The sequence below is a fragment of the Natator depressus genome, chromosome 7, assembly GCF_965152275.1.
Source record: "Natator depressus isolate rNatDep1 chromosome 7, rNatDep2.hap1, whole genome shotgun sequence".
NCBI classification, from domain to species: domain Eukaryota; kingdom Metazoa; phylum Chordata; order Testudines; family Cheloniidae; genus Natator; species Natator depressus.
The window spans coordinates 45,856,030-45,881,200 of NC_134240.1; the positions used below are offsets into that span (position 1 = coordinate 45,856,030).

Here is a 25,171-nt window from a genome sequence, read left to right on the forward strand (position 1 = left end):
ACGAGGAGAGGTGACACACACACACCTCTCACATGGGGTGGGGGTGTGTGTGACCGATCGACCCAACTTTCCCTGCCTTGTGCTCTCTGCCCTCCATACCTGGCTGGGCCCCGGGACAGACCTGCCTCTCCTGGTACCTGGCACCGCTGCTTCCTGAGGCAATGCGTAGGGGGCATGCAAGGTCACCGCCCCCCCCAAAATAGATTTCTGCCAGGGTTCACACCAGTTTGTGACCAACAAGAGCCAGGGATGGGAGCTCCTTCCAGCCGCAGGGGAGGAGGGGGAAGGGAAGGGATGACCTGGCCCGTGTCTTCGCAGTGGTCATCTTTCCACCTCCCCCCCTTCCCCTCCCCCCCTACCCCCAGGTGGGAAACAGCTTGTTCCTTCCTGCCCACACAGTGTTCAAAGGCAGCTAACACCTGCAGGCTGCTACTGGCCATGGCCAGCTACCTCCTGTCCCGATTACAGTGCTGGTAGGAAGGGGTTAAGCCATAGGGATGCATTGTGCACCAGGGCCCAGGGAACCTGACTGCAGGAACTGCGGTGAACCTGGCCAGAGAGGAGGCTCAGCAGGGAAGGGTGCCTAAGGGACAGAGCAGCCCTGCACTCCCTGGGGGCAGGATGCAGGATGGGGGGATGGGGACAGGTGAAAAGGGTGCAAAGCCCCTGCCGGGGGGGCTGCTGTGGAGCCTGCGGGGTCTGCGTAGGCAGCAGAGGTGACATGTAACCGGCCACTGCCTAGCGCCTGCTCGCACTCGCTGGCCGCTGCAGTTCACAGCCAGTGCCAACCGGAAACGGCCCTGCTGACCAAGAGCCAGCATGCAGCAGGGGCTGTGCTGACGGGCCAGCAGAGGGAATGGCTGGCCCCACGTGCTGCAGCTTTGCCCTGCCACCAGCCTTGCACACCCACCCCCATCGTCGGGCCACTTGACCTCACCGCTAGTGAGCGGACAGCTGGTGAGTGGATATGCAGCCAGCAGCAGGACCCGCCAGTACTGCTGGGGTGGAAACAGAAAATACGGGACAATTTGCCCATTTTTAAGAAATAGTCAGGACAACTGCAGGAGGGCTTAATATGGAACTGTTCCTTTAAAAATGGGACATCTGGTCACCCTACTGATCCTCATGCTTCAAGGTGCAAGTGATCAACTGGAGTCAGGAAGAAATTTCCCCAGTGGTATATAGTATAGCGTATTTGGGTACATTGTGGTGGCTTTACAGCCTCCTCTGATGCATCCATAATTGACCACTGTTGGAGATAGGATAGTGGACTATTGGAGCAGGTATCGGGGGCAGCCGTGTTAGTCTGTATCCACAAAAATAACCAGGAGTCTGGTGGCACCTTAAAGACTAACAGATTTATTTGGTCATAAGATTTATTTGGTCATAAACTTTCGTTTATGCATCTGAAGAAGTGGGTTTTTTACCCACGAAAGCTTATGACCAAATAAATCTGATAGTCTTTAAGGTGCCACCAGACTCCTTGTTGTTAGAGGAGGGACGCTCCTATATTACTGTGTCTGTTTTGATCACCTACCTGCTTCCCAGCCTTTATAAAAACCCATTTTTCAATAATTCACTGTTCTTAGGCTGTCATGGGCTGTCCAATGGCCAGAGGTCTACTTTGTAGGGTCACTGAGGGACACAGCCATAGCAAGTGGGGGCTTTTTGTTTGTGTGTGTGTGAGAAAGAGAGAGACTTTGGGTCAGAGAGGGTTTTGGAAGTACTGTAGCTGTGTTGAGTTATCTGCTTTCTGTATCTTGTCGCTATATCACTAGCAAACAGCTAGTCTCCAGTCTTGCTCCCGCAGCCTCTAAACATGACAACCTCTCTCTCGGCTGTTCCCCTTGGAACTCCAGCTGTCCCAGGGCTGCTTTTAGAAATGAATGTGTGGCATCTGTTCTGACGGCTAGCGTGGTGCCTTCCCACTGAATTATTGCCTAATCCCAGGCAGTCTTTTTAGGATTGGGTGGAGAAGGGAAGGTTGTTAAGGTTGGGCTGGAGAAAAGGAATCCCTGGTGATATGTACTTGTTTCCTAGGAGACAGGACAGAGGAGAAGTGATATTTTAGTGACTTTTATGGCAGCCTCCATCAGGCAATCCACGCACTTAAAAAAGAAGCCACTTCCTCTGGTTTCGTGGCGTGGTGTGGAGGATAATTGAGTGGAGGGACTAAGAGGAGAAGGGGTTTGTGAACTCGAGTAACCCCTCCCAGTGCTGTTGTCAGCCAGTGGTCTCCAAGCTGGGGTGGGGGGAAAGCTCTCATGCTGAGGAATTCACACCTGTCCGTTTTTGCACTTACTGATTTTGCTGTGTCTGACAGCTGTCACTTTCCAGCTCCTCTGGCTCCGCTGTGCATGTGCATATGTATGCGCCTGGGAGGGAATGGCCAAGTGTTTCAGCAATGGGAAGTGTGAGGAAGATAGACGAGGTGTAAATTGCATGGTGGCTGCCTCAGCCAAGGTGAAAATGAAAAACTCTCCCGTCTTTTGTGCCAGGGATTCTCAGATTCCAGATTCAAAATGTTCTTCCTCTCTTCCCCTCGCTCACTACTCCAGAGGGCGTTTTGTGAGTTGATTTCCCCCCTGCCTCTCCTGCAGTCTGGACTGTTATTGATTCACGAGATGGTGCGCTCCTTTCATGCGCCCTAGCAGAACGACTGATTCTTTAATTTATATTTAAGTCCCTACTTACACAGAGGGGCAATGAAATGTGTCGTCCTCCTAGCGCAGAGTCCCAGGCAGAGGTGTTTGGTCATGGGAGGTGTGTTAATTGCCAAGTGACGCACTTTGCTACCCTGGAGGGTTTTACCATCCTGCCTCCATTTTTAATTCTAGCCTTACCTGTATCTTCTAACCCGCATGGCATTTAATTACTTGATGCTGTTTATATTTTGCGCTTTGCCTGCTGACTGGCATCTAGGCGAAGGAGAAATAGGCTTATGGATTCTCTCGAGTGAAATAATATCATCGTACATTTATATAGCACCTTTCACCCCAAAGGATCTGCAAGCTTGTTACAAAGTATGGGAATATGGGAATTGCTTCACTGAAATGCGGCCATCTCTTAGGAGGAATGCAGCAGGTGTTTAACGGTGCACACCAACACCATTCAATGAGGACAGTGCTTATGTGTTTACCTCTTAAGAATACAAATTGTTGTTTGAGCGAATCTTAGGTCTACAGTTTAGGAGCTTCCTTGGCAAGTGTGACTCTTGATGACAACAAATGGTTAGGGCTGCAGTTTTATGGTTTATCCAAAAGGCAGCACTTCCAGCACTCTCGGTGCTATGCTGAGGCCTTGGTTCAGTACTGACGCAGGGATGAGTGCTACTTCTTGGACCGCTGCTCCTGAACTACCTGAGATTCCTTGAAGGATTTGACCCCTGCTGACCCTGGTTGGCTGATGAGAGCTGCTGAAATCCAAGGGGTGGCTTCTGGTTCCATGGCTGCTGGGTGATTGGGCGCCACGGATTGCGTGACAATCCTTGAATTGGCAGCGTCCTCAAATGGTGCGGCACCCCTGTGGTCAGCCAACTCAGAAAATATCCAGAGCTGCCCCTTCCAAGACAGAGCCTGTTTTATTAGCACGGAGGGTACGTGTCCATCCTCTATCCACCAGCATCAGCCCATTCTCATAAGGCCAAGATGTTGCCCTGGCTCATTGTGTACTGAAGCCCAATTATCCATCCCTTCCGGCCACAAAGCACCGCTCTCCCTTTTGCCCATCACTATCGGGGTGGGAACTGCCTCAGGGCTCTCTAGCCCCCATTCCCACCATGCTGTGACCACAGATTTCTCCATTGCCTGGCACTTCTCCATTGCCTGTCTTTTTAATGACATGAAAATAATGGTGTGAATATTAACTCTCGGTCTATGGACCATTCTCCTTTAACTCAACAAAGCCCATAAAAATAACCAATAATAGTAAACAAGGCTTATGGATTATTCTCTCTCTCTCTCTCTCATATATATACACACACACACACACACACACAAACTGCTACACACACAGCGAGTTACAGCAACTCTGCAGAGGTGTAGTCGAGCCAGACCACCACGTCGGTACTCAGCGAATCAGCTCCAATCCATCACTCAATAATATATTTGTACCCTGACGGCAGGCAGGCAGCAGTGATGCTGCATCTGGACCAGAGCGTTAGGCATCCTTAACTCACAGATAAAACACCTCCTAAGCTAAACAAAACCTCATTACAATTAATTGGGCCAGCGTAATGGCATTGTGCTTAGCAATTTAAACTACAAAAGATTCCAGTTCTTTTTCTAGGCTTGGCCTTACTCTGCCAGGGATCGGAATCATAGAATATCAGGGTTGGAAGGGACCTCAGGAGGTCATCTAGTCCAATGCCCTGCTCAAAGCAGGACCAATCCCCAACTAAATCATCCCAGCCAGGGCTTTGTCAAGCCTGACCTTAAAAACTTCTAGGGAAGGAGATTCCACCACCTCCCTAGGTAACGCATTCCAGTGTTTCACCACCCTCCTAGTGAAAAAGTTTTTCCTAATATCCAACCTAACCTCCCCCACTGCACCTTGAGACCATTTCTCCTTGTTCTCAGTGGCAACAGATGACAGAACAGTCTAGATCCCTCCTCTTTGGAATCCCCTTTCAGGTAGTTGAAAGCAGCTATCAAATCCCCCTCATTCTTCTCTTCCGCAGACTAAACAATCCCAGTTCCCTCAGCCTCTCCTCATAAGTAATGTGTTCCAGTCCCCTAATCATTTTTGTTGCCCTCCGCTGGACTCTTTCCAAATTGTCCACATCCTTCTTGTAGCATGGGGCCCAAAACTGGACACAGTACTTCAGATGAGGCCTCACCAATGTCGAATAGAGGGGAACGATCACATCCCTCGATCTGCTGGCAATGCCCCTACTTATACATCCCAAAATGCCATTGGCCTTCTTGGAAACAAGGGCACACTGTTGACTCGTATCCAGCTTCTCATCCACTGTAACCCCTAGGTCCTTTTCTGCAGAACTGCTGCCGAGCCATTCCGGCCCTAGTCTATAGCGGTGCATGGGATTCTTCTGTCCTCTTCCTTGTTGAACCTCATCAGATTTCTTTTGGCCTAAACCTCTAATTTGTCTAGGTCCCTCTGTATCCTATCCCTACCCTCCAGCGTATCTACCTCTCCTCCCAGTTTAGTGTCATCTGAACACTTGCTGAGGGTGCAATCCACACCATCCTCCAGATCATTTATGAAGATATTGAACAAGACCAACCCTTGGGGCACTCTGCTTTATACCGGCTCCCAACTAGACATGGAACCATTGATCACTACCCGTTGAGCCCAACAATCTAGCCAACTTTCTGTCCACCTTATAGTCATTCATCCAGCCCATATTTCTTTAACTTGCTGGCAAGAATACGGTGGGAGACTGTGTCAAAAGCTTTGCTAAAGTCAAGGAATAACATATCCACTGCTTTCCCCTCATCCACAGAGTCAGTTATCTCTTCATAGAAGACAGTTAGGTTAGTCAGGCATGACTTGCCCTTGGTGAATCCATGCTGACTGTTCCTGATCACTTTCCTTTCCTCTAAGTGCTTCAGAATTGATCCCTTAAGGGCCTGCTCCATAATTTTTCCAGGGACTGAGATGAGGCTGACTGGCCTGTAGTTCCCCAGATCCTCCTCTTTCCCTTTTTTAAAGATGGGCACTACATTAGCCTTTTTCCAGTCATCCAGGACTTCCCCTGATCGCCATTAGTTTTCAAAGATAATGGCCAACGGCTCTGCAATCACATCCGCCAACTCCTTTAGCACCATTAAATGCAGCGCATCCAGCCACATGGACTTGTGCTCATCTAGCTTTTCTAAATAGTCCTGAACCACTTCTTTCTCCACAGAGGGCTGGCCACCTTCTCCCCATACTGTGCTGCCCAGTGCAGCAGTCTGGGAGCTGACCTTGTTCATGACGACAGAGGCAAAAAAAGCATTGATGCGTGCAGCGTACCTGCCTGGGATCCAAGGGACTAGTCAACAGAAAGGAAGGAGGACCCTCAGGATTATTATTCATTATTTGCATCACCGAAGCATTTAGGAGCCCTAGTCATGGACAGGACCCCACTGCACTAGGTGCTGTACAAAATGATGCCACTCCTTTTAACAAGGGGAGCCAAACTTTCAGCTCCCTTGATTACATGGGGATGTGGAGGAAACAGGAGGGAAGGATGGAGGCCCACAATCCCCACCAACTGCAGGGGTTGAGCATGTCTACCTTATTGAGTGGAGGAATGCAGAGAAGTGGGAGGCAAGTGGGCAGGCCAGTGCAGGCCAGCCCCTATTCTCTAAAGAGGAGCATGCTGTGGAGACGAGGCAGGGAAGGGGAAATAAAGGTACTGCGAGGGCAGCTGAGTAGCCAGTCCTGGCTGCGGTCTGATGTTAGAATAGCATTTGTGTCTGTGCGTCTGTCTGTCTCCTTCTGTAGGTGCATCATCCATTCAACTGCGTGTGTATTGGCATGTCCTTCCGGCCCTATCCATCCACGTGTCTATCTGCATGTCCTTTAGTCTGTGTCCAGGCATTTGTCCATTCATTCTGTATCCTCCTGTCACTGTGTCCTCAGAGTGAATCTAGTTTAAGTGCCATATCTCTTTGTTTAAAGGTTAAATAATAAAATGAAATCTCGCCGCATGCTACCTCTCCTCCCCTCCCCGCTGTCAACTCTCCCACCCTTGCTTGCTCCCTTTAACTCCTTTTTATTACTTCCATTCTGAGAGCTGTCAGTCAGGCGCAAGGCACTTGACTGCAGAGAGGGGGTGCTGTGATCTCTCCCTGGTGTGTTTATTTCCAGATCAAAAAATCAGATGGATGAAGGCAAAGTGGTTAGTCAGAGAGTGGGGTGTGTGGGGAAGTCGTGGAGCCTTCTGCGGGCTGGTTTGTAATGAGATGGGAGACTAAATGGGAGAGGAGTGTGCCGGCTTTCTAAACAGCAACCCAAGCGTTGTACAAATGCATCGCCCCGTGATGGGCTCCAACTACTTCCTGCAGGCTGTCAGGCCCATCGGAGCAAGCCCAATGTGAGTTTAAAAGCATAACAAATGCAAAGAGCGAGGAATATGTGGCCTGGTACATAACAGGCAGGGACTTGGGGCGTGCTGAAAGTAGAACTGCCCTGTCGTTTAGCTTCGCTGCTGAAAAACCAGGTGCCTCGTGCAGGTTTGGAGGGTTTGCAAATAACCTCACAAATATCCATCCCCCCCACCTGGGTGATCCCTGGCCAGTGAGCCCTGTGGAAAATGGGGAGAAAGCTAATGTTTGCAGAGAGAGGTAATCTTGCTAGAAGTCTAAATAATAAGATGGGTGAACTAGAATGCCTTGTGTTAAATGAGGATATTGATATAATAGGCATCACAGAAACTTGGTGGAATGAGGATAATCAATAGGGCATAGTAATACCAGGGTACAAAATATATCGGATGGACAGAACGGGTCATGCTGGTGGAGGAGTGGTACTATATGTGAAAGAAAGCGTAGAATCAAGTGAAGTAAAAATCTTAAATGAACCAAACTGTATCATAGAATCTCTATGGATAGCAATTCCATGCTCGAATAATAAGAATATAGCTGTGACGGATTCGATCACAGAGACCCCCCTTGGGACTGTCACCTGACGTGCTGAAATTACCTCTGAGCACGTTTTCCCTGCCAGCTTGGGACTCCAGAACACTGCCTTGTTGAGCCAGACATGATAGCCTGCTGCAACACAGACTCAGAGTCTGGGCCACGCCCCCAAAGCTGCAGACTTTAACCAAAAACAGCTGAGCAGATTACCTCTCCAGCACCCAGACACCAAGTTCCCAATGGGATCCAAACCCCAAATAAATCCGTTTTACTCTGTATAAAGCTTGTACAGGGTAAACTCATAAATTGTCCACTCTCTATAACACTGATAGAGAGAGAGATGCACAGCTGTTTGCTCCCCCAGGTATTAATCACTTACTCTGGGTCTATTAATAAACAAAAGTGATTTTATTAAGTATAAAAAGTAGGATTTAAGTGGTTTTAAGTAGTAACAGACAGAACAAAGTAAGTCACTAAACAAAATAAAGCAAAAACACGCAAGTCTAAGTCTAATATATTACAAAACTGTTTACAGGTAATATCTCATCCTCAGAGATGTTCTGTAGCAGGGTGCTGGTGCAAAAGCAATTAATTAGCCCCTGTCCAGTCAGCTCCAATCAGGGGAAACAGATTAGGGCTGATGGAAAAGGCCTGATGCTGGCCTGAATATTGGCAACACCTGCTGGCCTGACAAGCCAAGGGCTATAAAGGCTGGGAGGGAGCCAGAAGGCTAGAGGGGCAGCCAGGGAGAAGTAAGTCAGTCAGTCAGGGAGGGAACTGGAGGTCTCCTAGCTGAAGGCTGGCTCTGCCTGGAAAGGAGGAGAGTAATCCTGTAAAACTTGTACATAGATGGACACTGATGGTGGGACGAAGTTAAGTTAATAAAGACACGGGTGTTGCACCACCCTGAAGCCTCTCTGAGCCTTATTGGGGAGGACAAGTGGGCCCCAGGAAGATGGGTGGGTTGTGGACCCAGTTACATGTTCCAATAAGCTTCTTTCACAGACTAGCCTCCTTCCTAGTCTGGGCCCAATCCTTTCCCCTGGTACAGTCCTTGTGAGTTCCAGCAGACATCTCAGGTGGTAAGCAGGGGATTTCTCATGACTGGCACCTTTGTCCTGCTCCACCCCCTGTTATAGCTTTGGTCACTTGTCCTGTGAGACCCCAGCCTCCGTTCTTCCTGGGCTGACCCACACATACACAGGAAGGTTTGCAAGTAAACAGACGCGTTTACAGTTCATTGATTCTGCAACACCTTTAATGGCTTCCACTTAATATGTTTACATTAGTATACAAGTTTACATCTTATTCTCATGACTCCAGACATAGAAATAATACGTGCAAACAAATAGGATGAACACACTAAGTGAATTATAAGCTTTGTAATGATACCTTACAAGAGACCTTTTGCATAAAGCATGTTCCAGTTACATCATATTCACATTTATAAGCATATTTTCCTAGAGTATATGGAGTGCAACGTCACAATAGCAGTAGGGATATATTACTGACCACCTGACCAGGATGGTGATAGTGACTGTGAAATGCTCAGGGAGATTAGAGAGGCTATAAACATAAAAATTTCAATAATAATGGGGGATTTCAAATATCCCCATATTGACTCGGTACATGCAGTCTCAGGATGGGATGCAGAGATAAAGTTTCTAGACACCTTAAATGACTGTTTCTTGGAGCAGTTAGTCCTGGAACCCACAACAGGAGAGGCAATTCTTGATTTAGTCCTAAGTGGAGCAAAGGATCTGGTCCAAGAGGTAAATATAGCTGTACCTCTTGGTAATAGTGACCATAATATAATTATATTTAACATCCCTATGGCAGGGAAAACCCCTCAAACCAGCCCAAGACAGTAGCATTTAATTTCAGAAAAGGGGACTGCACAAAAATGAGAAAAGTAGATAAACAGAAATTAAAAGGTACAGTGCCAAAAATGAAATCCCTGCGAGCTGCATGGAAATTTTTTAAAGACACCATAATAGAGGCTCAACTTAAATGTATAGCCCAAATTAAAAACATAGTAAGAGAATAAGTGCTACCGTGGCTAAACAACAGACTAAAAGAAGCAGTGAGAGGCAAAAAGGCATCCTTTAAAATGTGGAAGTTAAACCTAGTGAGGAAAATAGAAAGGAGCATAAACTCTAACAAGTGAAGTGTAAAAATATAATTAGGAAGGCCAAAAAAGAATTTGAAGAACAGCTAGCCAAAGACTCAAAAAGTAATAGCAAAAAATTCTTTAAGTACATCAGAAGCAGGAAGCCCTAAACCACCAGTGGGGCCACTGGACGATCGAGATGCTAAAGGATGATAAGGCCATTGCGGAGAAACTAAATGAATTCTTTGCATCGGTCTTCATGACTGAGGATGTGAGGAAGATTCCTAACCCTGAGCCATTGTTTTTGGTGACAAATCTGAGGAGCTGTCCCAGATTGAGGTGTCATTGTTGGAGGTTTTGGAACAAATTGATAAATTAAACAGTAATAAACCACCAGGACCAGATGGCATTCACCCAACAGTTCTGAAGGAACTCAAATGTGAAATTGCAGAACTACTAACTGTGGTTTGTAACCTATCATTTAAATCAGCTTCTGTACCAAATGACTGGAGGATAGCTAATGTGACACCAATTTTTAAAAAGGCATCTAGAGGTGGTTGAAACTATAGTAAAGAACAAAATTGTCTGACACATAGATGACCACGATTTGTTGGGGAAGAGCCAACATGTTTTTTTGTACAGGGAAATCATGCCTTACCCATCTATTACAATTCTTTGAGGGGGTCAACAAAGGGGATCTAGTGGATATAGTGTACTTGGATTTTCAGAAAGCCTTTGACAAGGTCTCTCACCAAAGGCTCTTAAGCAAAGTAAGCTGTCATAGGATAAGAGGGAAGATCCTCTCATGGATCAGTAACTGGTTAAAAGATAGGAAACAAAGGGTAGGAATAAATGGTCAGTTTTCAGAATGGAGAAAGGTAAATAGTGGTATCCCCCAGGGGTTTGTATTGGGCCCAGTCCTATGCAAGATATTCATAAATGATCCGGAAAAAGGGGCAAACAGTGAGGTGGCAAAATTTGCAATGGTACAAAACTACTTAAGATAGTGAAGTCCAAAGCAGACTGCAAAGAGCTACAAAGGGATCTCACAAAACTGGGTGACTGGGCAACAAAATGGCAGATGAAATTCAGTGTTGATAAATGTGAAGTAATGCACACTGGAAAACATAATCCCCAACTATACCTATAAAATGATGGGGTCTAAATTAGTTGTTACCACTCAAAGGAGATCTTAGAGTCATTGTGGATAGTTCTCTTAAAACATCCACTCAATGTGCTCCAGCAGTCAAAAAAAGCTAACAGACGGTTGGGAATCATTAAGAAAGGGATAGATAATAAGACAGAATATATCATATTGCCTTTATATAAATCCCTGTTATGCCCACATCTTGAATACTGCTTGCAGATGTAGTCACCCCGTCTCAGAAAAGGTATATTGGACTCGGAAAAGGTTCAGAAAAGGGCAACAAAAATGATTAGGGGTTTGGGACAGCTGCAATATGAGAAGAGATTAATAAGACTGGGAGTTTTCAGCTTGGAAAAGAGACGACAAAGGGGGGGATACAATAGAAGTCTCTAAAGTCATGACTGGTGTGGTGAAAGTAAATAAGGAAGTGTTATTCACTCCGTCTCATAACACATGGACTAGGGCTCACCAAATGAAATTAATAGGCAGCAGGTTTAAAACAAACAAAAGGAAGTATTTCTTCATACAATGCACAGTCAACTTGTGAAACTCTTTGTCAGAGGATGTTGTGAAGACCAAGACTGTAACAGGGTTCAAAAAAGAACTAGATACATTCATGGAGGATAGGTCCATCATTCGCTATTAGCCAGGATGGGCAGAGATGGTGTCCCTTGCTTCTGTTTGCCAGGGCCTGGGAGTGGGTGATGGAATGGATCGCTTGATGATTGCCTGTTCTGTTCATTCTCTCTGGGGCACCTGGCATTGGCCACTGTTGGAAGACCGTATATTGGGCTAGATGGACCATTGGTCTGACCTAGTATGGCCATTCTTATGTTGTGTTCAATCAATAATTTGAATGGTTACATTAGACTAAATTAGACAGGCATGCTGCACTGAAGTCAGCAATGCCTTCCAAGGCTGCTTTATCTAGCCTGGGTTAAGGGAGAAAGCATGTGGTGACACTAGTCAATCTGGCAGCTAGACAGTCATGTTCCACCCTAGAAGCAGCTGCATCTTGTTGGCAGATGAGGTGCTTCCTGGAGATAATTTGTCCAGTCCTTTGGGATCTCTATGGATGGAATGCGCTGTCTGAATTTATGCCTTCCATAAGGTGATGCCATTAAATGTTCTATTCCCCAGTCATAACTTTGTGTGAGAAGTAGTTGATTTCCAAACGATGATAACTGGGCAAGAACTGTGTTTATTTTAATTAATAAAATAACTGTGTTTGACTTTTCCAATCAAGCTGTGTATTTAAAAAGAAGAGAGAAAATCTGTGGCATTTTCTGCTCTTGGTTACAGCTTTGCAGAGCCATTCAAGTCAGTGGCATTACTCCAGATTTACACTGTGGAAACTGTGAGAAACGGGTTTGATCCCTAGAGTTTCCATTTATAGTCAGTGCTTTTTCTCCTCTGCGGCACATGCAGTGTCGTCAGATCCTCTGTCTAGGAGAAAGGGAAGGCAGATCGCACCAGCCCCTGGCAGTGACAAGATAGCATGCAAACAGCACACTTCAAACCAAACAACAGCTTCTCTGTGACTCTGGGGACCAGCCTTTCTCCAGTAAGTGTCGTGCTTTATTGGAGGAAAAGCTGCAAACACACAAATTATAGGCCCGATTCCTGGTTCAGCTGTGGCCCTTTGTGCTGCTCGGCCAGCATATAGTGGCCGTAAACTGAGTGGACCGGGTCTCCTGGAAATTCCCTCTGGGCAAGGTCCCTGGCTAGCATAGAACTGGTATAAAGGAGCCATGCCATACCCTCTCACCTTTCCTCACCCTATCCTGGTAAAGGCTGTGGAAAAGGGGTGTGGCTGGAGTGCCTCTGCATTCTAGCTCTTCCTGGCTACTTGAATGGCCTCTTGGGGCTGTGGGCGGATGGGTGTAAATTAGAGTGCCCTGAGGCTGCTCTAGTGCCGGGGCTGACCCAAACTCAGATTTGGGGAACTGCAAAAGTGGCAGCTCTGCCAGGCTGGGTTCCACCTGGAGGTCTCTCTGGGCATTCACTGGGACCCTGGTGTCATTTTCTACTCTGTAAGGGCCAAGCCCCCTTCTCCAGTGCATGGTATGTGTCATCAGGCTGTGAGCAGGGGAGCTGCAAGGAATCTCCTCACCCACTCTGCAGTATACCACAAGTTGCAGGAGCCCTGTTGCACTCTCTCCCTTAACCAGGGGCGCTCTGACTCCTGGAACCCAGGGCGAGTATCAAGGGGGCAGGATTTGCCACTCTAGCAGCGAAGGAATGTGAGTGATGAAAAGGCCCTATGAGGTACTGGAATTTTTGTTTACCTACGGCCCTCATCTGGTCTCCAGCACTGGAACATCTGAGCACCTCCCAACTTGGATGTATTTACCCTCAGACCACTCCTGTGCTATGATCCCCATTGTACAGATGGGCAGCTGAGGCACAGAGAGGCTGAGTGACATGCCCAGGGTCACCCGAGAAGTCTGTGGTAGAGGAGAGAATTTAACCTGGGTCTCCCCAGTCCTGGGCTAGCACCCAGACCACTGGACCATTCGTCTTCATGGATGTAATGAAGCAGCCTTTGGCGGGACACTTCTGAGAGTATTAATTCAGGACAAATTGCTTAGAGCAGGGCAGTTACAGCCCAAGCTAAGTCTTCTTTAGTAGGAGAATCTCATGTCCTTGGCGTATTCCAGTTTTTTCAGGTTGGGTATGCAAGCATACTGGGTCATTGGAGGAGGGCCACACTACTAAGGGGTTCCTTCACTACTAAGGCACACCAAACCAGCCAACAGAGAGGACTTTGGTTTCACCCCACTGGCTAACCAGAAGTCATACAAGCAATTCCCTCAGACACTTCAGTTTCCCAGTACCACCACCAGCGCTACTCCTTATGGGGATGAATGGTTATGAAAACCAATACCCCAGTAAAAGAAAAAAAATTCTCCTGATCCCAAAGGACAGAGCCCCAGACCCAGGTATATATACCAGTTAGATCTCACCCACAAATCACGCTGTTGCCAATCCTTTAGAATCTAAAATCTAAAGGTTTATCCATAAAAAGAAAGAAATATTGATGAGAGTTAAAATTGGTTAAATGGAATTAATTACATACAGTAATGGCAAAGTTCTTGGTTCAGGCTTGTAGCAGGGATGGAATAAACTGCTGGCTTAAGTTAAGTCTCTGTAGTACATCCACAGCTTGGATGGGTCATTCAGTCCATTGTTCAGAGCTTCAGTTTGTAGCAGAGTTCCTCCAGAGGTAAGAAGTGGGATTAAAGACAAAATAGAGTGGTTTCTGCAGTCTTTTATATCCTCTGCCATGTGGAAGGACACCCCTTTGTTCTTACTGTGGAAAATCACAGCAGTAAGATGGAGTTTGGAGTCACATGGGCAAGCCATATGTCCCTGCATGACTCAGTTCTTTACAGGTAGAGCAGCCATTGCTCACATGCTACCTTGAACGTTCCTGAAAAGGCTCCTCCTATGTGGATTGGAGTCTCCCAAGGTTCATTGTCAGTTAAGTGTTTCTTGATTGGGCACTTAATCTGAAGAATTCTTTCTAAAGAAGCTGACCAAATGCTTCACTAATGCTACTTAGAATCAAACACATTGAGTTACAAGTACATAGCCAATATTCATAACTTCAAATACAAAAATGATACACACATACAGACAGCATAATCATAACTACCAAATTACAACCTTTTCATAGACACCTTACTTGACCTCCTTTGTACAAGATTTGGTGCAACTATAGGACCTTGGTTGCAACAGTGAGCTAAACGGTCACAGTTCATGTCAATAACATCACAATGGGTGGTTTGCTGTAACATATTCTGTGGGGGACGGGGGTCTCTGGCTAATTAGGAGTGATGGGAGAGGTGGAGGAGGGGGTTAAGATTCTAGCCAGTAGGATTATGTGGTGTTTCTTGGTTCTGACTGGCTATGTGATGTGTATTGCGAGGGTTCTGTTGAGGGCTACTCAGTGTGGTGCGGGCTGGGAGGGGTACCTAGTTTTCTGCCATGCATCTCTCTCCATTCCCACTAATATGAAAGGAGTCTGGTGCATGGCTTCAGCGGATGGGTTGCATTGGGAAACCATCTCTCACAATTCTGGCATGTGGTTTACCCTCCATATATGTTCTGGAAGGTAAATGTCTCAGGTTTGCTTTGAAAGTTGTATTAAACGCTGGGGAAAGAGCCAGATGAGCAATGCTGGAGGCTGAAGTCCTCTATTTGAGCAACAGGTGCATCATGGGCCGCTGCGTGCAAACCTCCCCTGTGCTGCCCATTGCCAGCGTGCCACAAGGGAATTCAGTCCCAGGCTTCTCTCCTGAGCCTGCTAGCAAAGGTTGGCAGTATCTGCACTGCTGGTAAGGGTTCTTGTGATGGGGGAAACGGGTGGCTTGTGAGGGGTTCAGGCCAGTGGACAGAACAGCCATCTGATGGTAACACATTTCAGCTCCTACTGACATTAGCTGGATTTGAACTGAAGACCTGGCACTGAAAGGCTCCTTGTGTTACTAGCAGTGGCCTGAGGCCATCAGTCCAAAGGGAAGCATTAGGGGTCTGTGGCACATTAATGTTTCAAACCTAGGCTTGTGCTGTTCGTGCTGCTACTGTGGAAAAGCAGATACACCGTGTGCGTGCCCTTGTCCGGAAGCAGAGATGTTTGCTGTGTATCTGAGGGCCAGGTTGTAGAGGGAGCATCTGCCAGGATGATTGTTCTCACTCCCCTGCTGGTTTTCCAGTAATGTTTCAGCTTTATAGACAAGCACGCGTGTGGCCAGAAGGCACCAGAACCATCAGCTTGAGGAAAGTGACAAGCGTTCCATTGAATCTGAATCTGTAACTTTCCCCTCACTCACCTTCTGTCATCTCTGCCCCTCCTCTTAGCTCATCTTTTCCCCTTTTTGTATTTCCCTCCTTCCCCTTCATTTTTTATGGTTTGAATCTGGCTGCTCCTCTTGAGGCCAACGTCCCATTGAAGCCAGTGGAGTTTCCCTCAAAGTAAGGACTGCAGAGTTTAGTCCCAGGTGTGTATACATCTCAAGCTTAATGAAAGATAAGAGACGAGAGAAGCTCAGCTACTGTGGTGATGGGTTGGGATAAGAACCTGTCTTGAATGGAGAATAAATCTGCAAGTGCTTAAACCCTGCCACATTAGGATCCTGGTTCTGGTTCAGTGGGAGATCGAACAGGTCTTGCACATGTACAATCCTGCACCATCAACCAAACGTTCTTCCAAGGAACAGATGCCTAGAAATGGCTGGATCTGGAAAGCTAAATTCCCCTCTCAGCCCAGAAGTGATGTCTCTTGGCTGGGTCCATTTGTGGAGCTGTTTGGGGGAATCTAAGCTTGAGTAAGTATAAAGCCTGAATCCTCTTTCTTCTGGGCATAGGATGGGGTCAGAGTTACAGACCATTTGAGCACGTGGGGAACGCAGGCCTGCCTGTCGTTGAAGGTTGGTGCGGCAAACCAAGCCATGAGGTTTTCCTTTGCTGGTCTTCTGACAAACGCCGGGTTCTTGCAGTGCTGGGAGATAAAGCAAATGCATTTGGTGGCATTTGAATTTCCAAGCAGACAAGCGTGGCTAAGTCCGTCCCCGCATGCACTGGCTCTCTTTCTGTTTCCCGACAAACTCCAAGGGGCAGCATGCGGCATTAACAAGTCATTTCCTGCTTTTTTAATTTTGACAGGATTCAACTTGTATTTTAATGACTTCAGGTTGCACTGTAAATTAAATTTTAATTAGATCAGTCCCTTGTATGAGCAATTAAGAAGGCCTCTGAAGTGAAGACAGACCAGGTGCTGAGCTGGGGAAACCTGGGGTGATATGGAGTTGGATTGAAGAGACAAAAGGTTTCCCTCCCTGGTCCCCAAGGGGCAGAGTTTGGCAGCTGAGGCATTTTGCGCTCCAGGGTGAAGTTTTGGGTTTGGGGAATACGCCCTTCCGTGGCTCTTACAGCCAGTGTTTGAATGACTGAACGTAATGTCCCTCTGCCTACCTGTCTCCATCTGTCCATTTGGCTCTGGACTATTCCCTTTGGGGAGGAAGAGGTTCTGATGACTGTGGGCCTGATTCTCCTTTGCCTCTTTGCACTGAAGTGGCATTTCCAGCCACTTAGGGCCCTTTTGCATGTCCGGAGCAGTGTATGTGACAGTCAGGCTTGGTAGGATCAGTTTCGGTTACTGCCTTTCTCTGGGGTGGCTAGGACACAAGCACAAAGTGCTAGTGGCAATGGAGGTACCTATGAGCTGTCTCAGTTCTGCCCTCTGAGGGCTCCGTGCGTATTATGCCATCCTTTCAGTGTTTGTGCTCCCGGCAGGTTCTTTGGTTAGTGGGCTAGGTGCTCATTCTTGCTGTATGGAGCTTCGTGGCATCTGTGGGTGGTGGCGTGGGGTTTACTTCCTGGTTTTGCTCTGACTCGCCACCCTTTGGACTGAAGGGAGGCCTGTTAGCGTCGGGCAAGTGCTGGATAAGAGCCGTGCTTGCATGGGGTTTGATTTGTCAGAGGCGCTTTGTGTCTTCAAAAAAATAGCTCTTGCTGCCAAGAATGAAGATGGGAAATTGTCAGTCTCTGCCTCTCCCCCCTTTGAGTCTGCAGCGTCCATTTATTCATCTATCAGCTGTCCCTGTCAATCTATCTGCTGTGGTGTATCTGTTATCTGTCTGCCCATCTATCCATCATTTATGCCTCTTGCTATTCAGACCAAACCTGATTTGCTTTCGCTCGGTGCATTGGTCCTTTTGCAGACCCAGAGAGCTGCTATTAACCCACTCAGTGGCGTGCTCTAGGAAGGCTCTTCCCTGACATGGGTACGTTCCTGGTGGTACCTTCACTTACGTTGTATCAGCCTCCCCGTTCCCTGCAGCATGGCACTGTGATTATGACATTATCGGCTGGTGCTAGAGCTCATAACTGCACCCTCTCAGACTTCACTATTATAGTGATGGTTTTAAATTATGAGCTCTTTCTACAAGGCCAGGGGCACTCCTCCCTTTTCTGCTCCATTCCTACTAAGACCTGGAATGACTCTCCCACAACCAGGGACCTGTGTTCAGTTACTAGAAGAAGACGGCCCTGCCCCGAAGTGGCTACAGTCTGAGGAGTAGAACACAGCTGCAGTCTTGACTGGGAGCAAGCGGGTGGCACAAACAGGCAGATGATGTGGGCTGGCTGGTGGGACTCACTTGGCCTTTAAGAGGGAAAATGCCATTATGCCAACCCATGGGCACCAGCTGTGGGGCAGCTAGCCAGTTTGCTTGCTTGTGTTCCTTGTTAGCTGCCCTTTAAACCAGCTGGAAAAACAGAGCTGGGCAGCAGCCACAGAACCACAAAGCTTACTCATTAACTGGGAGTGGGGGATAGGAGAGCATGGAAGTCCGCTCCTCACCAGCCCAGGGCCCTCTGAGGAGAATCTACTTACCTCCTAAGTGGGGATGCCTGACTGATCCTGGAGATCTGAGTTATCTATAGGCTCTGTCTTTTCCTTTTGCAAATCATCCACTCTCCTCCAAAGCTGACATCTATGTCTGTTCTCATCAGCCAGCCTGCAAGCAGATGTGAGCTACAACTTCTCTTCATCCCATCCGGCTTATAAGCAGGACTGTCAACCTTGCTTAGCAAGGATGGTCTTGTGGCTGAAACACAGGGCAGGGAGTTGGCTGCTATAGGATCTCTGTCTGGCTTTGCCATGGACACGCTGTGTGACCTTGGGCTCTCTGTGCCTCTGTTCCTCCTGCTGCCCCTTCACAGCCTGAAGCCTGCCCCCTGCTGACATCACCGCACATCCATCCTGCTAAGCTCTTTTCTGTGTGTTGCTCGAGTTCACACCAGAATGAGTCATTGACCCAAGTGCCTTGCTTAGCAGACTCTTCCCCTACCTTGTCACTCCATTCATTGATTAGCTGCACAATTAGCTGATGGCCTCACTAATCTGTTGCTAAATCTGTGGCTTGCTTAACTTCCCCATTGATTTACTGTGTTATTGAGCCATTGCTAATTCATTGTGCATTTACTTTTTTGCCTTCAAGCCTGCTCTACAGTTTGATCTGATTAACTGCATCCCTTTCTCCTAACTGTTTCTCTCCCTAATCAACTCATGGTGTCCTTTGCCACTGATTTACTTCTCAACCAGCTCTACCACTCAGTTGCTTACTGTTCGCTTATCTGCCCATGATCATGATTGGCCACTGCTTCCAAATGTGCTCACTAGGCTCCTTTTTTCTGCCTTGTTGTCTCCTTCTCTCCCACATCTTCTATCACCTTCATCTCCTTGAACACCCCATCAGTTCTATCTCCTCTACTCTTGTTTCCTCCTTCCCTGACACCAACTCCACAACGTGCCCCCATCCTGTTCCTTCATAACCGCACTCCCATTCCCATAATTCCCTTTACTTCCTCCCCTCCTTCTTCTCCATCTGGAATGCTCATTCCATCTAGTCCATCCATGACTGCTTCATGTCTCACTCCTATCTAGCTCTGCTCGCAAGGAAACCTGGATCCCTCCATTGGGCACTGCCTCACAGCTGCTGTGTCTTGCATTGACCTCTCGTTCTCTCACACTTCTTGCCCTGAATCATCCCCAAAGAGCATTAGTGAGAGTGTTGGGTTTCTCCTGTCATTTCCAATCCCTTCTACCATCACTTTCCCTCTCATTCTTCTCCCTGAGCCACACTCACACTGTGTTCTCCTCTGCCCCTCCATAGAGCAGTCATCCACTGTCCCTCTGACTCTTTCCTATCTACCTTGCTCTCTGATATTAGTATCTGGCTCTCCTCCCCCACCTCATCTCCTTGAAATCTCTGTGGCAGGGTTTCATAGATCCTAAGGCCAGAAAGGAGCACTGTGATCATCTAGTCTAACCTCCTGTATAGCACAGGCCAGAGACTTTCCACACAATAATTCCTAGAGCAGAGCTTTCAGAAACACATCCAGTCTTGATTTAAACACAGGTAGTGATGGAGAATCCACCATGGCCCTTGGTAAATTGTTCCAATGGTTAATTACTTTCTCCGTTAAAAAGGAATGGACTGCTTCTTTGAGGGACAGTCTGGGCACAATCAAGGAGCACCCTGTGCTGTCTTGGGGCTGGGCGTCTCTATATAAACAGGAAAAGGAAGCTGAGCAAGAGAGAAGGCACTAGAAGCCAAGCTGGCTGCTACAGGTTGTGGGCCACCTCAGCTCCAGGATACTAGCCTGACTTTGATTTCTGACTATAAGTTTGGTTGCTCTGACTCAAAACTGAGGTCTGGGCCTTATGAACTGGGTTAAGCTGCTCTTTCCCCGACCTGGTGACTAAGGGAAAGAGCCAGGTTGTCTCCTAGAACAGTAAGAGAACTAGGAATTCTGCCGGCTGGGTTTGGTTTGGGGACCTTAAAGGGGACAGGTTTTTTGTTAGCTTTTTGGCCTCCCCACTCTCAGATACTGTACAGTCCCCAACTCTGATCCTTGGTGATGTCTTACCTGTCTCTGCCTTCTCACCCTCACCTCTTAATTTGCCTTCAGAGCTGGGTCAAATCTCCCATTCACCAAAACAGCCCCTCAGGCAGCCTAGTCTTCACCATACACTAGTCCTTCTTCAGGCTCTCCATGCCTTAGTTCCATCTCCTCTCCTCTAACATTTCCCACCTGCCCCCTTCTTCCCGTCTCTGCACCTCCAATCCAACAGTAGCCATAATTTCTCTACTACTCACTTCCCTACTCCGCTCTCTTTTCTAAGCTGATGAATCAGTGATGGGGTGCAAGAGGGTGCTCTGAGTTGGGACCGAGGGGTTCGGAGGGTAGGAGGGGGATCAGGGCTGGGGCAGGGGGTTGGGGCGCAAGAGGGGGTCAAGGGTGCAGGCTCTGGGCAGCACTTACCTCAAGCAGCTCCCAGAAGCAGCGGTATGTCCTCCCTCCAGCTCCTATGTGGAGGCACAGCCAGGCAGCTCTGCGCAACTGCCCTGTCCGCAGGTGCCGCCCCTGCAGCTCCCATTGGCTGCGGTTACTGGCCAATGGGAGCTGCAGGGGCAGTGCTTGGGGCGGGGGCAGCATGCGGAGCCCCCTGGCTGCCCCTATGCATAGGAGCCAGAGGGGGGACATGCCACTGCTTCTGGGAGCCGCGTGGAGTGAGGCAAGCCCCTACCCCACTCCCCAGCTGGAGCACCAGAGTGGGGCAAGCCCCAGATCCCGCTCCCCAGCGGGAGCTCGAGGGCCGGATTAAAACATCTGGAGGGCCGGATGCGGCCCCTCCTGGGCCATAGTTTTCCCAACCCTGTTTTACCCCCTTCTCTCCCATTTTAAAATTGGTACCACTAACTCCCCACCCTCACTTTCTCCAGCCCCTGATTCCTCTTCTCCTCTCCACTGAGCTTCTCCGGAGAAAGACACCACAAATGTATTCTCTCCTCTTTTGCTTCTGCTATGTTGCTTGACAAGCAATATTATTTCACCCTCAGAGGATTCCAAACCCACAATCCACATGGCTTATTTGCAGCTTTTGACTCCCTCCTGAAATCCTCTCCCTCTGTACAAGATCTCACCAGCTTCTTCGCAGAGAAGATTGGTGGGCTGGGCTCTTGATCTCTCTTTTTTTCCTTGTCCCCTCTGCACTGACACTGAAGTTGTCCCCCTGCTCCCTTCATCTGACCCCTCAACCTGGCCAAGTGATCCCCTCCCCTCCCACCTCCTGCTTCCCCTTACTCCCCACTCCTGCACCTCCCTCATTCTCCTCCCTGCTCCATTGAAATTCCTCTCACCGTGATTTCCAGATGCCTCTTCCTAGCCAAATCACTGGGCCTCTACTCCACCCTCATCCTCTGCAACCTTGCTGCTTTTGACATCATTTATCACACTCTCCTGCTTGAAATCATGGCCTCCCTCAGCTTTGATACTGTCTTCTCCTGGTTCTTTTTCCATTGTGCTTTTCTGACCATTCCTGCAGCATCTCTTGGTTTGTTCTCTTCCTCTCCAGCTTTTTCTGGGGATCCAGCACAGGGCTCTGTCCTTGGCCCCTTCTCTTTTCTCTCTCTCTGTCATCTCTCTGAGTGATCTCACCCACCCGCACAACTTCAGCTACCTTCTCTTTGCTGAGGACTCCTGTGTCTACTGCTCCATTCTTGACCTGTTTACTGCCATCCAATCTCACCTCTCAGGCTATCTCTTGGACATTTCCTCCTGGGTTTCTCGCCATCAGCTAAAACCTAACATGGCCAAAACTGAACTCCTGATCTTTCTTTCAAAACTCTTGCCACTCTTCCCTGTTGAACTTGCCACCGATCACTCAAGCCTGAAACACGAGGGTCTTCCTCAACTCCTTCCACTCCTGTCATGTCCAGGTGATGTCTGCATCTTGCTGTTTCTTCCTTCCGAATATGCTGAAGATCTCACCTCTTCTCTCTTTCTGTGCAACTAACACTCTTACCCAGGTCCTCCTCATCTCTGTCTTCAGTACTGCAGCCTCCTCCCTATGGTTGATGTAAATAGGTGCAGCTACATTGAGCTACACCAGTTTACATAAGCTGAGCATTTGGCTCAGTATTTCCAAAAGTTCTTCTAGGTCTAGCAATCCTCTACTGACCCCCCATGCTGCTTGGGATGTCCTGCAGCAAGGTGTTGTTACGGCCCTCTGGATATATCCAATGGGCCAGATAATCCATAGTCAGCTTTTTAGTTTGTACCCATGTTTGTTTTGCACAGTCATTAATGAGCATTAATTAGGTAGTTGGGCATATAGTGAGCTGATTTTAAATACCTGTCTCTGAGTGTGGGTGTGTGCGCGCGCGCACAGTCTTTTAGCTGCAAACGCTTGCATGTGAGCCTGTGCAGGGATAAATTGGAGATGGACATGAGGCTAGCTGACTAGTGGGTCTCTGGAGGGCTTTCCGTATGGTTTTGGCTCTGTAGCCAATGCCTTGGCTATCAAATTATGTATGCTGTATATCCTGCTATGGGGGCATTCCTAGCGCCTTCTGTTATGAGATCTGTAAATCCTAGGTGGGGGATATGTGTAGGGCTAAAGGGTGTTCATTGGTGTTGGTTTACCCAGTGCCTAGAGCAGCCCCTGCAGGGTCTGAGAAAGCAGCCTAGCAGGCCTAGCCCCCAAGCTCCTTGTTTTTCCTTTCTCCCCATTTGGGTTGTCAAAAAGCAGCTCTGCTTCCCTTTGAGCAAAGATCATAAGGAGGAACGGAGCTCCCTGGTGGGAAGGACTGAACAATGCGGCATATTGTTGTGACCCCATTTGGCCTAATCTTCCGAAGATGATTTGAGGCTGCTTAAAAGCAGACCCGATTGGTGTGGCAACCAGCAGGTGTCCTCTTTTACCTCTAATTTAGAAACCAGTTGCTGCAGAAGGTTTGGGAACCTTGTTCGCAGCCCTGTTCCTGAGAGGAGCTGAGTGGCATGGAATCGCCAGTGTCAAGATGGGTGTTTTTTTCTTCTTCCTAGTTTAGATACATCCTAAAGGTTGTGGCCGTGACTCTCCACATACTTGGAATGGCTGCAAACACCAGAGGAAATACACCAGGCATATTCGAAGTAGAGAGGCAGGAGCAACAAGTGTACAAGAGTGTCAGTATTTTCCCAAAAGGAATCAGACGGGAATCCTGGAGTCCTCTCTTTTGCTACTAGCGAGCCAGTACAATTGAGGAGGTGACTTCCCTCCAGCTCTTTGTGAGCCATAGGGCTGAGTGCAATTAGCCATCTGTCCTTTAATCATCTGATTGGCCAGGCTAAAAGACATCTTTGGTGTCCATATGAAGGTTTAAATTGTCAGGAGTCCAAGGGAGGACTCTGTGTATCTGGCTGCTTCCGTTCCATCCCCTCTGCTTGGCTCATCTCAGCTGTGTTTGGCTCCTGAACTTCTGGGGTCTTCAGGGAGACCAAGTGAACAGAGACTCCCAACCCAACTATGGGATAGGAAGTATTATTATCCCCACCTTACTGAAGGGAAAACTGAAGCACAGAACAATTTATATGATTTGCTCGAGATCAAACCAATGAGAAATTAAGTGATTTGCTCACTGCATTCCACAAACAATCCCACTCTCCCAATCTCTGATTTCTCTAGAGTTTCTTCCCATTATGTGAATATTTCGAGGGTATGTTCTGGAACTCTGGAAGAAGACACTAAGCCAACCGCTATTCTCAAGGAGGCAGTGGCATTCCATGAATACCAGTGAATAGCGAGTACCTCTGATGTCTGTACCGACTGTTCTGGGGCAGTGTGAAAATTCCCAAGGAAGTGTAGCCAACGCTCTGTAACCAATATTCTCCTCCTAAAGCCATTCGCCCTATGTCCATTTCATATGTCATGTCTTCCAACTTCCTTTAAAGTGAATTTCACATCACTGGCAGATGCTGGATGGACACGCTGGCGACTGATGTTTTCCATTTATCTGTAGAATGGGGACAGTGTGGACAGCGGCCTGTTAGAGATATGTGTCACATGCCTAACATCGGACATAAGCTATGTACATGGAAGTAAAGGCCTTTCTCGGGTTTGGATTCAAACTTTGCAGCATGGCCTATCGCAACACTAATTCCTCGAGTGATTGCTCGTGTGCATTCCAATAGGTGTGCGCGTACTGTGTGCACGATCATCAGAAGGTTTTCCCCCTAGCTGTACTCGTCGGGTAAGCTGTGGAGATCCCTGGAGTGGCATCTTTATGGCAGTGTATATAGGTCCCTGCCGACTCTCCGCCTGCTCGGTTCCTTCTTACTGCCAGTAACGGTCATTGGAGCAGCTCAGTCTCTTGCATTCGCAAGTGCCTACCTAGTGGTTCCTTTTTCTAAGTTGTTAGTTCGTTATACAGTAGTTTGTAGTTAGTTGGACTTGCTTCGGGGAGCTTCTCCCACCCTAGTTTCCCCAGGCACCGGGGCATGCCTCGGTTGCAGGGGTTTAAAGCATGCGAGAGGTGTGTGAAACCTATGCCCACATGCAGTCTGCCCACTGCCTGTCTCAAGTGCTTAGGAGAGGGCCATCAGACAGATAAGTGCCCAATTTGCAGGAGCTTTAGATCTAGGACTAAGAGAGAGCGGGACTGTCGTTTGAAGCTCCTCCTGATGGAGTTGGCCCTCCGCCTACAGCCAGCATCGGAAGGACGCCTCCCGGCATAGAGGATGTCCCGGCACCGAGGACTGGTGCCGCTCCCCAACTTGTAAGGTCAGTGCCACCAGGTGGCACCGCTCACAGTCCCCAGTGCCGCATAAGAAAAAGACGATGGATAGGAATCGTTCCCCCGTCAAGAAGCCATGAGGGGATTCCAGCGGGATGCGTCCTCCGGTGGGACACCTCAAGGCCTGGCACCGTTGAGTCTGGTGCTGGTGGACTCCCCGACTCGGGAGGATTTGGAAGAAGAGCTCGACCTTCCCTCCACA

The 25,171-nt window shown here is 48.1% G+C and overlaps 1 protein-coding gene across 1 annotated transcript in view; it reads left to right on the forward strand.

Moving 5' to 3' along the window:
* The window catches only part of TEX264 (testis expressed 264, ER-phagy receptor), a 129,820-nt gene that overhangs the window by 66,372 nt on the left and 38,277 nt on the right, over positions 1–25,171 (forward strand). The gene's annotated exons all lie outside the window — the stretch shown is intronic.